The sequence below is a fragment of the Corylus avellana genome, chromosome ca9 (assembly GCF_901000735.1).
Source record: "Corylus avellana chromosome ca9, CavTom2PMs-1.0".
NCBI classification, from domain to species: domain Eukaryota; kingdom Viridiplantae; phylum Streptophyta; class Magnoliopsida; order Fagales; family Betulaceae; genus Corylus; species Corylus avellana.
In genome coordinates this window covers 8,167,587-8,184,579 of record NC_081549.1, presented here as the reverse complement: position 1 = coordinate 8,184,579, position 16,993 = coordinate 8,167,587, and positions in this window count along the sequence as shown.

Sequence of the window (16,993 nt, the reverse complement as noted above, 5' to 3'; positions counted from 1 at the left end):
GGGAAAATCAGAACCGGGTATTATTTTATTAAATAATATTTATATATTATTATATTATTTATATATATTTTTTTTAATTCTTTTACTCTTAGTATCTTACGCAATACGCAGTGTTTAGGAGTTAGCACCTTAGGTTTTGATTCTTTTGAAGGTTTTCGGTGTTTTAATATATATATATTTTAATTCTTTTACTCTTAGTATCTTACGCAATACGCAGCGTTTAGGAGTTAGCACCTTAGGTTTTGATTCTTTTGAAGGTTTTCGGTGTTTTCCCCCGTAAGTGACAAGTCCCAGGCTCTAGCCCGCAGCCCCTTTGAGTTTTCTGATTCACGCCGCCGCCCGCCAGGCTCCAGCCCCGCCTCTTCAACTCTTCCCCTAGTTTTCCCCTGTAAGTCCCAGGCTCTAGTCCTCTTCTTCTCCGTTTCTCTTTCAGATTTTCAGATTTTATCACACCCATTCGGCCTCTCTCTTTCAGTCTTTCTCCATTTCTCGCTTTGCCTCCCTTTCTCGCTTCATCTCCATCTCTCGCTCCGTCAGACGTCAGCCGAGCAATGAGCACTAGCAGCCAGGTCTGGACTTTTTATTTATGGGTTTCTTTGATATTGTCTTTGATATTTTCTCTGTTGATCTATAGAAATTTTTTTTGTTTTGCTTGGTTTAGTGGATACGATTTAATCTACTCTACTTTTTAATTTTAGTGTTCATTACTTCATTTACATCATTACATGCATGTTGGCTTGTTTAATTTGGGCTTGTACATTCCCCGCTTTTCAATCCGTCTGGTGATTGTGAAGCAAAAAATTCCATTTGCGCCACATTAAAAAGAAAAAAAAAACTCCTCTATACCACGCCTTACTCCCATTCGGATAGTATAACATAAATAGAAATATGGCTTGGAAGCTGTTGGGTTTATTTGAATGCCACTAACATTGGTATTGAATGCCTCTGACATTGGTATCTAAACAATATTTGATGGAATTCTGATGTTGGGTTTATTGGGTTGATTGTAGTATTTATTGTTGGTAGTTTATATTTATTGTTGTAATATTTATATATATTGTTCAATTTAGTGTATAACATCTAAACACTTTTAATAGATGGAGGAGACAAATAGTCCTAGTATACAATTGGAATGTGACAATTCTGGAACCAATCCAACTTCATCTACAAATACCTTGCAATCACAAACGGACCTATCCAGAAAACCATTGGTGAATCAGTCTGTTGTATGGGATCACTTCAAAAAAATAGAACCAGTTGAAAAGAACAACCCTAAGGCAATGTGCAATTATTGCAATAAGATGTTAAGGTGTCACTGGAAAAATGGTACTTCAAGCATGATGAGCCACCTTACCACTAGATGTTCAACCTCTCCACTTAGAAAATCGAATATACCCAAAAGTCAAACTTTGTTGCAAATGCCACTTAAGAATACAATATAAGGCAATCAAGGAGTAGGATTTGTGAAGTATGATCCGATTTATTTAAGAAATTTGATTGTGCGGTATTTCATCAAAGAGGAGTTGCCTTTTAGGCATGTGGAGAGTGATGGGTTTAGAGAATTGATGAATGGAATTGAACCAAGGTTCATTGTACCAAGTCGCAATACTCTACAAAAAGATTGCATGAAACTATATGAGGAAGAAAAACTTAAGTTGAAAAATGTTTTGAGCGGTAAAAGAGTTTGCATAACTACTTATACATGGACATCTCTTCAAAATTTGAACTACATGGTTAGTACCGCTACCTTCATAGATTTTGATTGGATAATGCATAAGAAAATAATCAAATTTGGCATAATTTCTAGTCATATAGGTGATGATCTTGGAAAATTGGTGGAGAGTACAATGATGGAGTGGGGGATTAGTACTTTGTTCACAATTATTGTTGATAATGCTACAAACAATGATACATTGCTCAAGTTTATGATAAGGAGGTTGAAGAAAAAGGCTCATTCTATTTTGGGATGTGACTTTCTTCACGTGCGGTGTGCCGCTCATATTTTAAATCTTGTTGTAACTGAAGGGTTGAAAGAATTGGGTGCTTGTGTTTCTACTATAAGGAATGCAGTGAAATTTGTAAGGTCCTCACCGGCGAGAATGGCAAAGTTTAAATCATGTATAGAGCTAGAAAAGATTACATGTACGAAGATGGTATGTCTAGATGTTCAAACAAGATGGAATTCTACGTACTTAATGTTGAGCTCTACTGAAAAATATGAAAAAGCTTTTGCCCTACTTGAGGAGGACGAGGGTAAGTATTTTGTTGCTCCTAACTCTATTGAGTGAAAAACTGCTAGGCTATTTGTGAGGTTTTTGAAATCTTTTTATGATGCCACATTGAAGTTCTCTAGTTCAAAAAATGTCACATCCAACTCATATTTCATTCAACTTTGTATTATTCAAAATACTTTGAATGATGGTATTTGTAGTGATAATCTTATCCTTAGTTCAGTGAGTTTTGATATGAAAACAAAGTATGATAAGTATTGGGAGACTGCGGAGAGGATTAACTTATTATTGTATGTGGCATTTGTTCTTGACCCACGATACAAGATGAAGGGGTTAGTATTTTGGTTGAAAAGATGCAATGATGCTGATTGGGCGAAATTTATCTATGATAGTGTGGACGCCCTCTTGAACCGTTTGTGGGATCAATACAATTTGTTTCATGGGGAGGATGGGTTATCTAACTCTGATGTAGGTATGCAAAGTTCAATTCCTACTTTTTCAAATGTTGATGATGAAGACTTGGAGGATCAAGATGTGCAATATTTGAAGGTGTTCTCCCAACACCAAGAAGAGACCGACTCGGAGTGTAAGTCGGAGGTGGAACGATATTTGTCTGATCAGTGTGAAGCAGCAACCCAAGATTTTAATATCTTACTTTGGTGGAAGGTTAATGCACCCAAATATCCTATTATCGTAGAGGTAGCCCGTGATGTATTAGCTATTCCTATTTCCACTGTTGCCTCTGAGTCTGCCTTCAGCACTGGAAAACGTATATTAGATTCATTTAGGAGTTCATTATCTCCACTTACAGTTGAGGCCTTGATTTGCACACAAGACTGGTTAAAGGGCTGCCCAAATAACATTGAGGAGCTGCAAAAGTTTATGGGAATGGAAAGCTATGATGAGCATGGTAACTAAATGATTATAAATTCATTACTTTTTATTATTTACTATGTTTTCATAGTTTACTATATATTATGATATTAAAATGTCATGATTTTAATATTAACCATTCTTAACTTTGTTTGTTGTTTTATTCACAGGATATAGCTAGAAGATTTCTAAAGCTCGTGTGACATGCTGGATGATTTGATGATTTTTGAAGCTTGCGTAATATTGTCTTTGTAATATGTTTGTGAACTATTTTTATTGTGAGTGTATTTCTTTTGATTGGTAGATTATTTAAATACTTGTTTTATTTTTTATTTTTTTGGGTTTTGAATTGTTGTAGTAAGGGGTATTTATTTCTTGTGCATGTTGGTTTGTTTACATACGTGTTTTTACTTTTTATTGTTTTAATGTTTTCTTTATGTATCTAATTTAAAATTATTTTTATGGTATTTTAAAAAATTTGAATTTTTATTTCTAAGGCTCATATAGGCAAAAACATTGATTCTTTAGGATTTTTATGCTTTTTTTTTAAATGAGCTAACTTGTGAAAAAAATAATGGGCTTATTTTAGGCCCAATACCTAAAATAAGCCCCAAACACTAATTATTTTCAAAAATCGGGTACCGGATCGGGTAAAACCGGAACCGGACGGGAACCGGGACCCCGGTTAACCAGGGTCCCAGTTCCAGTTCCGGTTTTGGCCAAAAACCGGGAAACCGGACCGGGTTGACACCCCTAATCTTATGCAACACACCAATTTACCCTTTACTGATCGGGTGATGAGATTTCCAATGCCCGGTAGTTTTAAGGTTCCTCGGGCTGGTAAGTATGATGGAAGTGGAGATCCTTCTGACCATATGGAAAGTTTCTGAGCTCATATCATCCTTCATGAAACTCCTGACGAAATTGCTTGCCGAGCCTTTCCGTTGACTCTGAGGGGAGTTGCTAAAGAATGGTTTGGAAGTCTGAGCCCTAAGTTTGTTGATAATTTTGATTATCTTGGGCAGCAGTTCTTAGGACAATTTCTTGCTGTTCGAAGAAGAAAGAAGAACCCAGCATATCTATTATCTCTCGTACAAGGAGAAAGCGAGTCCCTAAAAGATTATATGTTACGGTTCAATCGTGAGAAACTGACAGTCGAAAGCACGGATGAACAGACTATTCTCTCAGCATTGATGCACGGTATAAAGACTGAAGGGCCTTTAATGGCCGAGTTAGCCAAAAAACCAGAAACAGGAACTTTACGACAGTTTAACAGCAAAGCTGAAGAGTTCATCAACCAAGAAGAAACTATCTCGGCGTTGTTGAAATCTAAAGCTGCTGAGAGTAACCCTGCTGCTGGTCCACCCATGACAAAACCTAAGGTTTTTGTCGAAAATAAGAAGAAAGACCGCCAGAACCCGAAGACTCTGGAAAAGAAGATTGATCTACCACCCCGACCAAGTTAGCATCAACAATATGTGGGATGGACACCCCTGAATACAACTGTTTATAAGGTGTTCATGGAAGTTAGGAAGGATCCGAGCTTCAGATGGCCAGGAAAGATGAAGTCTCTTCCCCAAAATCGCAACACTCAGAACTTTTGCGAATATCATAATGATCATGGGCATCAAACCAAGGATTGCATTAGTCTTCGGTTCAAAATTGAAAAGTTTTTAAGAAATGAAAAGTTGCTGAACTTCTTAGATGAAGAAAATGGCAAAGGGAAGAATCCTCAGGACAATCAGGGTCAGCATTCGGGTCAGAACTGTGATCGGCCACGCAACCAAAGGCAAAGGTGTGACGAGCCGAGGGTATCACAGAGCAAGCAACAAAATCCTCAGAACCAAGCCATAGTTGGTGAAATTCGATCTATTTCAGGAGGCCTTGCTGGTGGAGGGCAATCAACTTCAGCAAGGAAGGCCTACGTCAAACAAGCTAGAATGGAGGAAATCTTTGTGCTGGAGAAACCCTCTAAAATCCGGAAGCAGGAACCGAGCATTCTAACGTTTTCAGAGGAAGATGCGAAAGAAGTCTCAATGCCACATGATGATGCACTGGTGATAACTTTAACGGTGGCCAATCATGCTATTCACCGAGTCTTGGTAGACAATGGGAGTTCGGCTGATATTCTTTACTGGACAGTTGTTCAACAATTAGGTATTAGCCAAGAAAAGTTGAAACCCTTCCTATCACCATTGATAGGGTTTGCGGGTGAGCGTGTCCAACCCATTGGAATGATTTCTCTTCCAATCACAACAGGAACCGCCCCTAAACAATCCACTATCATGGTGGATTTTTTGGTAATTGACCGACCGTTTGCTTACAACATAATCATCGGTCGTCCAGCTTTAAATCAACTGAGGGCAGGGACTTCTACTTATCACTTGAAAGTAAAGTTCCCAACATCTGAAGGGGTAGGTGAGGTTAAAGGGGATCAAGTCATTGCCAGGAGGTGTTATAACACGTCTTTGAAGAAATGCCTAAAGTCAGCACTTTTGACGATCGGCAATTTGGGTGATGATCGGAAGATGCATTTGAGAAAGGAACCAGCCGAGCCATTAATTGACATACCAATAGCTGAGGGAACGATTGTTAAGATTGGTTCTCAGTTAACTTCTAAGGTTAAGGAAGTTCTTGTTCGATTTCTCTGGGAAAACCTCGAAGTCTTTGCATGGTCTCCGGAAGATATGACAGGGATTGACCCTAAGGATATTGTTCATCACCTGAACATCAACCCAGAAGCCAAGCCAATAAAGCAAAAACGAAGGAAATTTGTTCCTGAGAGAAATATGGCAATTGCTGAGGAGGTAGACAAGCTTCTTAAAGCTTAGTTTATCGAAGAAGCACATTATCCTAATTGGTTGTCTAATGTGGTGATGGTTAAGAAGTCCTCTGGGAAATGGAGGATGTGCGTAAATTTTACCGATCTTAACAAAGCTTGCCCAAAGGATAGTTTTCCATTGCCCTATATCAGCTCGCTGGTTGATGCAACAGCAGGGTATGAGTTGCTTAGCTTTATGGACACATTCTCGGGCTATAATCAGATCTTCATGCATCCATCTGATCAAGAAAAGACAGCCTTCATCACTGACCGAGGCTTATACTGCTACAAGGTCATGCCATTTGGTTTGAAAAATGCCGGTGCAACTTATCAAAGGCTGGTGAACAAGATGTATCAAGAGCAAATCAGGAAGAACATGGAGGTTTACGTTGATGACATGCTGGTCAAAAGCAAGCTGCAGGTAGACCACGTGACAGACTTGCAGGAAGCATTCAAGACATTGAAGCGTTTCAAAATGAAATTGAATCCTACGAAATGCGCATTTAGAGTTTCATCTGGGAAGTTCCTCGGTTATATGGTTTCCAGCCGAGGGATAGAGGCTAATCCGGAGAAGATCCAGGCAGTTTTGGACATGCAATCTCTGAAGAATGTAAAACAAGTTCAACAATTGACAGGGAGAATCGCGGCTTTAAACAGGTTCATCTCTCGGTCTACAGATAAGTGTCTACCATTCTTTAAAATTTTACGCAAAGCTTTCGAATGGTCCGAAAAATGCGAACAAGCCTTCGAGCAACTCAAGAGATATCTAGTCAGTCCACCTCTTCTCAGCCGAGCTATTCTTGGAGAAGTATTATATTTATACTTAGTTGTATCGCCAACCGCGGTCAGCGCAGCTTTGATTCGAGAAGAAGAGGGAGTTCAGAAGCCAGTTTACTTTATCTGCCGAACATTGCATGGTGCCGAAGAGAGATATGTGCAGATGGAAAAGCTTGCTTTTGCCTTGGTAATTGCCTCCAGGAAACTCCGACCATATTTTCAAGCTCACACAATCAATGTTTTGACCGAGTATCCACTAAAGAAAGTACTTCGGAAGTTGGACTTGTCTGGTCGGTTAATCAACTTGGCAATCGAAATCAGTGAGTTTGACATCCATTTTATCTCACGTAGTGCTATCAAAGGCCAGGTTCTTGCAGACTTTGTGGTGGAATTCACAAACATTCAGGACAAGTAGGATTGGCCGAAAGAGAGGACATAGGTGATTTATGTGGATGGATCTTCTACCAAGAAAAATAGCGGAGCTGGCGTGGTGATTATCACACTAGTTGGGAGAGAATTAAAGAGTTCATTCAGATTGGAGTTTAAGACTACTAACAATGAAGCTGAGTATGAAGCCGTAATAGCCGGGCTCAGTTTGGCCCAAGAACTGGAGGCAGAGTTTGTAGAGGTGCGGCGTGATTCTCAAGTTATTGTCGGCCACATTCGCGGCGAATTCGAGGCTAAAGCCAGCAAGATGAAGCTCTACTTATCTAAAATCCAAGATATGCAAAGAGCTTTCAAGAAATTCTGCATTATCAAAATCCCAAGAGAAGAAAATGAGAAGGCGGACCATCTAGCCCGCTTAGGCTCTTCAACCGAGGATGAAGTAGGAGAATCCGACCAGCAAATACAAACTCTTCAACAGCCTTCCATCGTTGAAAAGGTTCTGATTTTGACTATTGAGGTCATGCCCACTTGGGCTGAGGAAATAGTTTGTTACCTCGAAAAGGGAATTCTTCCAGGAGATAAAAGGAAGGCGGTACAATTGAAAAGGAAAGCTGCTCGGTTTACCATGGTCAACGGAACCCTTTTTAAACGAGGCTTTATGCTGCCTCTCCTTAAGTGTGTTTTTAAAGAAGAGGGAAATTATATCCTTCGAGAGATTCATGGAGGAATCTATGGCAGTCACTTAGGAGCCCGCATATTAGCACACAAAGCAGTTAGAGCAGGATTCTTTTGGCCGAGTATGAATCAAGACTCCATATACAAGGTCAAAACTTGTGATAGCTGTCAACGTTTTGCCAACATTATCAGGCAGCCTCCCGAGGAACTTAGCTCGGTCTCCTCTCCATGGCCATTTTCACAATGGGGGGTGGACATAGTATGACCATTACCTGTAAGAAAATTGGGAGTTCGGTTTTGTAACATCCACAGCCCGTTAAGGCTGAGTTTGCCACTTTTCTTCTTTTACAACAAAAGTTATTGCAAAGATCTATAAGGTCTATCAGAGTACTTGATTTTAAAGGATACAAAAAATGTATAAAACATTATTCAAGAGATTTTATTACAAGCGAAATTAGAAAACATTAAACTTTAGTTGCGAAATATCATATTATTATAATCACTGATATGAAAAGACTTTGAAAATTAATAATTATTCCCGTCCCCATTCCGGCCTCCTATTCCAGCATCCTTTCTACCTGAAAACAAGAAATAAAACTGAATGAGCCCAAAGGGGCCCAGCAAGTAAAATCCACAACCATAAATAGTTTTACTTCTTGTTCTCAGTTTTGAAAATCGTTTTCACAAATAAATATACATCCAGCCATAATAATATATGTATGTACGGTTGCATCTCCCGTAACATATACATACTATTACCTCTAGTAATAGATTATCGTTGTAAATCATCTTTATAAATCATCATCATAATGCATCATTATAAATCATCATTGCAAATCATCTCTGTAAATCATCATAGCATATCATCGTTGAAAATATAGTATCATTTTCTCATAATAAGGCTCATGTACACTGTTACCCCTGTGCACGAGGGTTGCGGGTCCTGTGACCATGGCACTGAACTGTGGCCACAGCCATGCCCGACCGTCAATTAACTCTTTCTTGGTGCACTCAACGGTCTAGTTGATGGAATACCACCTTCTGGCATAGCCTCCTTCAGTGGTTTCGCCTCCATCCGAGTATCGGTACCGAACTCTCATCTTTACTTATCTTGGGGCCAAAATACTCTCCTCCATACATGTGCCCTCATTTCATAAACATTTATCTCATCTCTTGTACTTTTCTTTGTACTTCTTTTGATGCATCTTAGGGCAACATGTAGGAGGGTTTATCATCATTTTTCTTTCTTATAATCATCATCATTTCTCAACTTTCTTTTCTCAAATTGAAACCTTTTCAAATATAAACTTGTTGTACTTAGAAAGCGTTTAAATAAATAGAAACTTTCTAGATAATTCTTTTAGAAATCCTTCATGCATGCAACATAACTTCATAATACATAAATAAAATAATCATTTACAATTTACTAAAGAATGAATAAATAGCATGACATGAAGTAATTTTAGAAGGGGTAGTGAATTTACTTACCTCTAGACTGAAGCTAAAAGTGGTATGAAGGAATCTAGTTGCTCCAATATGACTAACACCACTAGTATATCTTTTGAAACTAATTTCTAAAGTCCGCTATCTCTTGTGTTCTTTCTTTCTTGTAGCGCTTGGTCTCGCCCTTTCTCTCTCTGTTCTGAGTAAACACTCTTATAAAGAAGAAAGACCGAGTAAAAAGCGGAAGAAGGAAGAATATATGCAAGAGATGGGAGAGGAGATGAGTGGTGAAAATTGTGAAGGGGAAGAGCTCTATTTATAGGAGAAAATCAAATACTATTCTACCTTCAATTTACAATTATACCCTCATTTTACTATTCTACCTACCCTATACTATTCTACCTACCCTATACTATTCTACCTTCTTATTCTACCATCCTTATACCTACCATTTACTATCCTATTATTTCACCAATTGCCATTCTCTAATTACCACTCTCATAAATTTCCCAAGAATTAAAATCCTTAGCTACAATGGATATTAAAATAACATCATTATCAAAATAATCTATTTAAATAGCTTTGAAAATTCTGGGACACTACAGGTTTGCTGTGGTCGTTGTTGATTACTTCACCAAATTGGCAGAAGCGGAGGCTCTGGTTAATATTATAGTAAAAAGCATCGAGAAATTTCTCTGGAAGAGTGTCATTTGTCGATATGGGATTCCTCATGCCTTTGTTACAAACAATGGCAAGCAGTTTGACTGTGATTCCTTTCGGGATTGGTGTGCCGGACTTCATGTTTGGCAATACTTTTCATCCCCAGGACACCCTCAAGCCAATGGACAAGTCGAAGCAACCAACAAAACTATATTCAGAATCCTTAAGAAGAAGCTCGGTCAACACAAAGGAGCCTGGGCGGAGGATCTTCCCGAGGTCTTATGGGCATACCGCACCACTAGAAGGACTCCAACCTAGAAAACTCCTTTTGCCTTAGCCTACGGGACCGAGGCTGTCATCCCTGCAGAGGTAGGATCGGGAAGTTTTAGCGTAGACACATTCAACCCCGATTTAAACGGCGAAGGTCTGAAACAACATTTAGATTTACTATCGGAGAGACAAGATCAGGCCCAGGTTACTATGGCGGCATACCAACAAAGAGTGGCTCGGTATTTCAACCGACGGGTTAAGCTTCGCAGTTTCCAAGTTGGAGATTTGGTTTTGAAGAAAATCACTCTTGCAACCAAAGATGCAACTGATGGCAAGCTCGCACCAAACTGGGAATGACCATACCAAGTTATCAAATGTGGCAAAGCAGGAGTATACCATCTTATGAATTCGGAAGGAAAACAACTCCACCGACCATGGAATGCTGAACATCTTAATAAATATTTTGTATAGAAATATAATTCTCAGAGCATCACTTTTGTTGTATTTTTGTCATAACAAATAAATGCATATAAATGAAGGGTCCTCTAAGATTATAATCATACAAAAGTCTTAAGTATCTGTCAGATCATGTTTTCATTTCACTTTCGGAGAACGTTCGGGTAAAATGTTTTCCAAAAAGCCACATTCGGAATGGTGTCTAAAACACTTTCCAACCCTTCGGTAAAATGTGACCGCAGAATTCCCGAACATCACTCGGTATATTCTCATTAAGGCACATTTTCCCTAAACCATTACCTTTACTCTGAAGGTTCCACTTCGGTGAAACATAGCCGGAGAGTTTCCCGAGCATCATTCGGTGATAACTCACAAAGGCGCTTTCCCGAAGAAGAAGTTGCAAATACAAATAAGCAAAAACGCATTCCCAACCTAAACCTTTGTTCAAAGGTTCCATCACGGTGAAATATAGCCGGAGAATTTCCCGAGTCTTTCTTGGTGAAATATCACTAAGGCGCTTTCCCGAGAAAGAAGTTCCCAAACATAAACCTTTTCTCCAAAAGGTTCCACCTCGGAGAAATACAGCTAGAGAATTTTCCGAGCCTTGTTCGGCAAAGAATTCACTAAGGCGCTTTCCCAAGGAAGAAGTTCATAGGCCTGAAAAATAACTAAACCACAGCATTCTCCAAAGTTCAAATACCTTTTCTCCAAGTATTCTCTAGAGACAGAATGTTCGGCTATCATGTTTAAAACATGACCTTCTCACAAACAAGGAATTCTCAGTCAAAACATACAGCACGCTGTGATCCACACTTACTAAATTAATTTAATTTGCACCCGGTTCAAAATTTTACACCTAGTTAAGATTCCCATCAATATAAATTAAATTTATAACCCATGGAAATCGGGAGGGTATACATAGCATGAAATTGCTGAAAATCTATGACTAAGTCAAGATACAAGATTAGCATGAGTGTGCATAAGATTTTAATGAAAATTTCTTTCATTATCAAAAATATTTAGATACATTAAAAGAGATGTGTTATCTCAGTATTTACACTTGGGGAGTTAAGAAGAGGCATGGTCCCATTCTTCATCAGATACGGTTATTGACCTTTCTGAATCAGCAGATGAAGATTTTTTAGCCTCAGAACGTTCAGCTGCAGCAGAGGATTCCCCAGTTGGACGCCGAGCGAAAGGATTGAAGTCGAAGACTGTGATGCCTTTATAGTCGGGCATCTGCTCTTGACCGAGTATAGAAATTTTTGAAATAGCCTCTTCGGTAGGAGGGATGTCTTCAAGTTTGATTGTGTTAAGATCGACACCCTCAGGAGGATTCTTCGACCAGCTTCGAAAAGTTTCAAAACCTGAGATGAAACTTGTGCCCCAATCGTAGTCTCGAGCCCAGGAGGCAAAGGAGAGCTGTTTGTAGAAATCCCGAGCTTTATTCATGTATTTAAACACTTGATCCTTAGCTCGTAGAAATTTCTCCTTAAAGCTGTCAGCCCTTTTTACAGCAGCTTTGGTCTTCTTCTTTGCCGATTTATGCATTTTCTCTAAGACCATAAGTTGCTCTTCAGCTATCTTCAATTTACCTTCAGCCACCTCGGCTCTGGTGCACTGAGTAGCCGAGTATCTCTGGGCCGCTCCTAGTTCTTCAGAAACCAAGTTAACGCGAGACTCGGTTGCTCGACATTGAAGTTCGGCCTCAGCATGCTTCTCTTTGAAAAGAGCAACTTTGTCTTCCAGGGCAGAATTATTGATTAGCAGCTTCCTATTTCTAGTTCTCTCGGCAATTGACTGGATTACTTGCTTTCGAATCCGAGAAAGAACCTTAGAACACTGAGCCTCCAAGTCGGTAATTTGTTGTTTAGCAAGGAGGAGCACGTTCCCTTACTGAAAGCGCTGTTCTTGAAATTGTTTTACCTCAGCCTCGGCCTCCTCAAGTTTTTTCTTGGTATGTTCGGGCTCTAAAGCCGAGATTCCATCAAGACTTTTCTTAAGTTGGATAGCTCCCTCCTCAAGAGTCGAAAAATCAGCTTGCAAACTTGCATGCATTGTTCGCTCGACAGCAAGCTCAGATTCCAACTCCTGAGACCGAGAGATAGCTCCAGCACTTTGGGCTTCTACTCGCTTTATCTCGGCTTCAGCCTCTTCAAGTTTCTTCTTGGCATCCTCAGCTACCTGAGCAGAACTTTCAGCGGACCTTCTAAAATGAAGGTAGGAGTTCATGCTTTGCATTGACCCCTGCAAATGGAAAGAAGTTTATTAGAACAAAATATTATTATCAGAAGTCAAGTGGATAGAGATATATTTACCTCAAGCTGATGGTACAACATATGCTCCATCACTTCCTTTGGGAATTGAGCACTGATGTCCACTGGATTATTGGCCGGGATCGCACCGGCCAAAAGAGTGAAAGGATTCCCGAGCCATTTGTCACCTAACCGAGAGAGAGGCTCCCCGAAAGTCCAAAAGATTGGGTCGGGTGTGCGCTCTACCGAAGAATCAGCTGTCCGCGGAGCCCCATCAGGATTCTCCATAAGAATACTCTTTAGTTGCTCAAGGGGACTCTCCAGGGTCATACTCGGTGGTTCACCACTCCCAGGTTGGGATAACTCCCTAGGATGTGATGATTCTTCACCAGCTGGAAAGTGGAAACCAACCTCTTCTTCAGCAACTCCATCAGTGGCTACTACAAATTTCGCGTCCACCTGCTCATCATCTTCAGACACTTCAACCACCCCTTCGACAAAAGTTTGCTCGGCGACCATCGGCTCGGTAATTATTGGCACATGATCAACGGTCTTAGTAACTGAGGGTCACTGCCCATAACCTCTTCAACCACAGGCTCGGTGCTAACAACCTCCAGGTGTGGAGACAAATGCTCTCCTTCGGTTTGCCTTGGATGGATTACCGCCAAGGGCTCTATTGTCGGTGTTTTGGAGGCCAAATAGGCGTAGATTTCATCAACATCTACCGGTTCTTCTTCCTCGGATTCAAAAGAACTTATTTGTACAGCCTCGGTAGGAGTAGAGGAACGAGGAACGGCCGAGAGTGGGGCGACTTCCAGAACCTCAGAAGCAAGAACTTCGGCTCTAACAGGTTTGGAAGAAGAAGACGGAGGAGTCCGCTTTGCAAGAAGGGCATCCTGAGCTGACTTATCATGTCTACTCAAGGACTCCCTGACCCCACCAAGGACATCGGAGTATGCCCTGATATGAGGAGCAGTTGCTTCTGGCTCAGGGACTCTCGAATCATTTGCGCCCCCGTTTCCCGTTTCTTCACATACGTCAGCCGAGTGTGCCATCACTCCTCCTGATGCAGGGTCGGCAACGAGCCCCGCTGCCTGTGAGCTATCCTCGGCAATCTTAGCTCTCTTCTTATTTTTCCCCGCAATGGTCTTGACCCTTTTCTTACTCTTCTGCAGAGAAGGAATGAAAAAGGGTCCTCCAGCTCATCAGCAATCGTCAAAGAGACTTTTGCACTAACTGGTGGCCTTGCCGATGGTTTCTTTAGAGGAACATCTTTAGCTTTCCTCTTGCCCTTTCCTTTTACAGACTCGGCAGCTTTAGCAGTCGACCTTCTCGGCACCTCGGTCACTGGAATTCTCAGTAGAACAGCTTCTACCAGCCTTGCAGGTGCCGGGGTCCACAGATATAATGCCTTGTTCTCTTCAATCATGACAGCATCATAATCCATCTCCAGTGGATGAAGCTCGGCATGCTCCTGTGCATCCCTTACTCGCTTCACCTCTTCTCTATTCAGGCTCGGTTCTTGTTGACCTGAAATCATACATACAGATTAGCTTTACTACCAAAAGGAATGAAAATAAACAAAGGTTAGGCTCGATTTATACCTCGGTTTGATGGGGCAGTGGTTTCCCGAGGGACGCTCAGATCCCTGATAACTTCTGAGGCTGCAAATTCCCAATCACCCTGAACGAAGAAAAACTCTTTTTTCCATCCTTTGTTACTCAGGTAAGTGGATCAAAAAGAAAGAAGCTTACATTTCTTCCGGAGTTGAAAAGTGAACAGAAACTCAGTCTTGGAACACTTTGTCAGACGGTAGATTTTCAAAAATTCCGCGACGGTAAGTGGGTGCTCCACTCCCAGAATCTTCGGCCAGACGATCATACATGCAAAAAATACCCTCCATCCGTTCGGTGCTAACTGATGTGGAGCTATCCGAACATAACTCAGTAACTCCCCAACTATCCTCGGAAAAGGCAACCTCAAGCCAATTCGATTTCCAAATAAACACAAGCCTCGTTACTGTCGGTGTCTACCACAGCCCCAACGTTATCATCGTCAAACCATAACTGAATTGAGTCAGGAAGGTGGCAAATTTCACGGATTTCCTGTTCGTTTTTCCCCGAGAGTTTGGACTCCCATGTAATTGGGTGTAAAGCACCCAATACATTAGGAACGTCTTCAACTCTGCGACTCATTAGGTATCGGTGGTAAGGAATTAAGGGACAAGGGATGGAATTGAGGCTTTGTTAAAACAAGATGAGGGCAACGCTCAACCGAAGGTGATTGACCGAAGGTTCAATGAGGAAGGACGAAATCTAGGTAATGAAATATGAGGCAGTTTGGGTAGACGAAAGGTTCAGCCGAAGAAACAGACTCGACCGAATCTCTGAAGTATACTACTCTTGAGAAAAGACACTCGGTATAAAGGATTGAGTGCGAAAGGAGACAGTTTGAAAGAAAAGAGAGATTGATGAAAAGCTTAGAGAAGAACAACAATGGCTTCTGCAAGATAAAACAATGGGGTTTAAACGAAGAAGAAGGAGGCTTTTTAAAGGCTTTCGAAAAGTGAAACCGAATCGTCGCAATTAATACCCTGAGATCTAGGGTTCGGCGAAGCGACGTCTCTTAATTTCTCTCTTGGCGTAGAAACTGACGCGTGGCTATTACAAAAGCTTAAACCACAAAGAATTCGACGCGTGGCTCTCAAAAGGCGAAGGTAAGGCAAAAATGCTTCGGTTATTGTTTGAAATTCAAAATTCAAAATTTTTTTAGAACCAATCGTTTGTTTTGCAAAAGACTGAATCATGCCCGGTCGTTTACATGCGATTTCCATATTCTGTTAGAAAAGGAAATTGTGGGGTAACTGTTGGGTCATAGTTCAGCTGGGTTGGACCCAGTGCAAGCCTGCAGGCCCATTCCCGAAGCTCGGTCATGTTTTACTGTTCAAAACAAACTCATGTTCGGCAAACTTAGGCTTATATGAATTATATTATCGATACTCAGTTATCAGGTTCGGTTAGTTGAACCTGAGGTAATAACCGAGTGTTACCCTCAGGAAATGTTAGAAATATCTTAATAAAATATCTTATTTACTGCTCTTCAATATATTCTCAACATGTGGACCCTCAGTAAATCCACAGTGTTAGATGAACAGGTACAATTTGATGCCTATAAAAGGGGGGTGCCCTCTCACTATTTCGGTAACTTCTTTTTACCCTCCAAAACTGAATATCCTGCATATACTTTATCTCACCCATAATCTTCAAGTTCATTTTTCTCTTAAACACTGTGACTAACTTAGGCATCGGAGCTTTCTCTGGCCGGACAACGCCGGCAGCTTTGATCCTTTTTTCTTTGTTGATTATTCAGTTACAATCCTCGGTTGGTCCCTCGGTTATACAGGGCCCATTCCACGTCATCATTCGGAAAACTACTCAAACAAGTTGTTCCATCAATTCTTTATAATTTTTTATATTGACCTACCTTTTATTTCATTTGAGAGGATAATATTTCAGGTTAAGAATTGATTTATATGGAACTTAGGTTGTAGTGCACTGTTTTATGGTTGTGAGAGTATTTGATAAAGCTTTTGTTCATTTCTCATAGATGTGACATAATTGTACACAATCGCAATTGCATGTACATCTTTAGCCACACTTTAATCTTTTATTTTTGTTCCTGAGAGGTAATTCAATTAGTTGGGACCACACTTAATGAAGCGGAGGTCACTAGTTCGAATCCTCCTCCCCTCTCTTATACAGATATGTAAAAAAAAAAAAAAAAGAAGAATATTTTTACTTTTTTATTATTATTTTAAATAATTATGTAATTTAATCTAAGCCCTTCATTTTGAATGAAGGGCTTGAGTAAAAGAAATTGCAGTCGACCTCAATTCATTAGAATTGTAATTAATGGATCTAAAGCCAAATATTTTCCTATGCATATCAAATGTTTGTTTTCTTAAAGAAATAATCATTAATTACTTGAATTTGGTGTCCCTTTTTTGAGATAATCATATATCATATAATCTTTAAGAGAAAAGGCTAAAATTGTGACAAGCAACATTATATTTAGGTTTAGGAAGCGATTTGACCATAGAGGTGCTGGTTGCCAAGTGGAGAAGCGAGTTTTCAAGAACGTTTTAA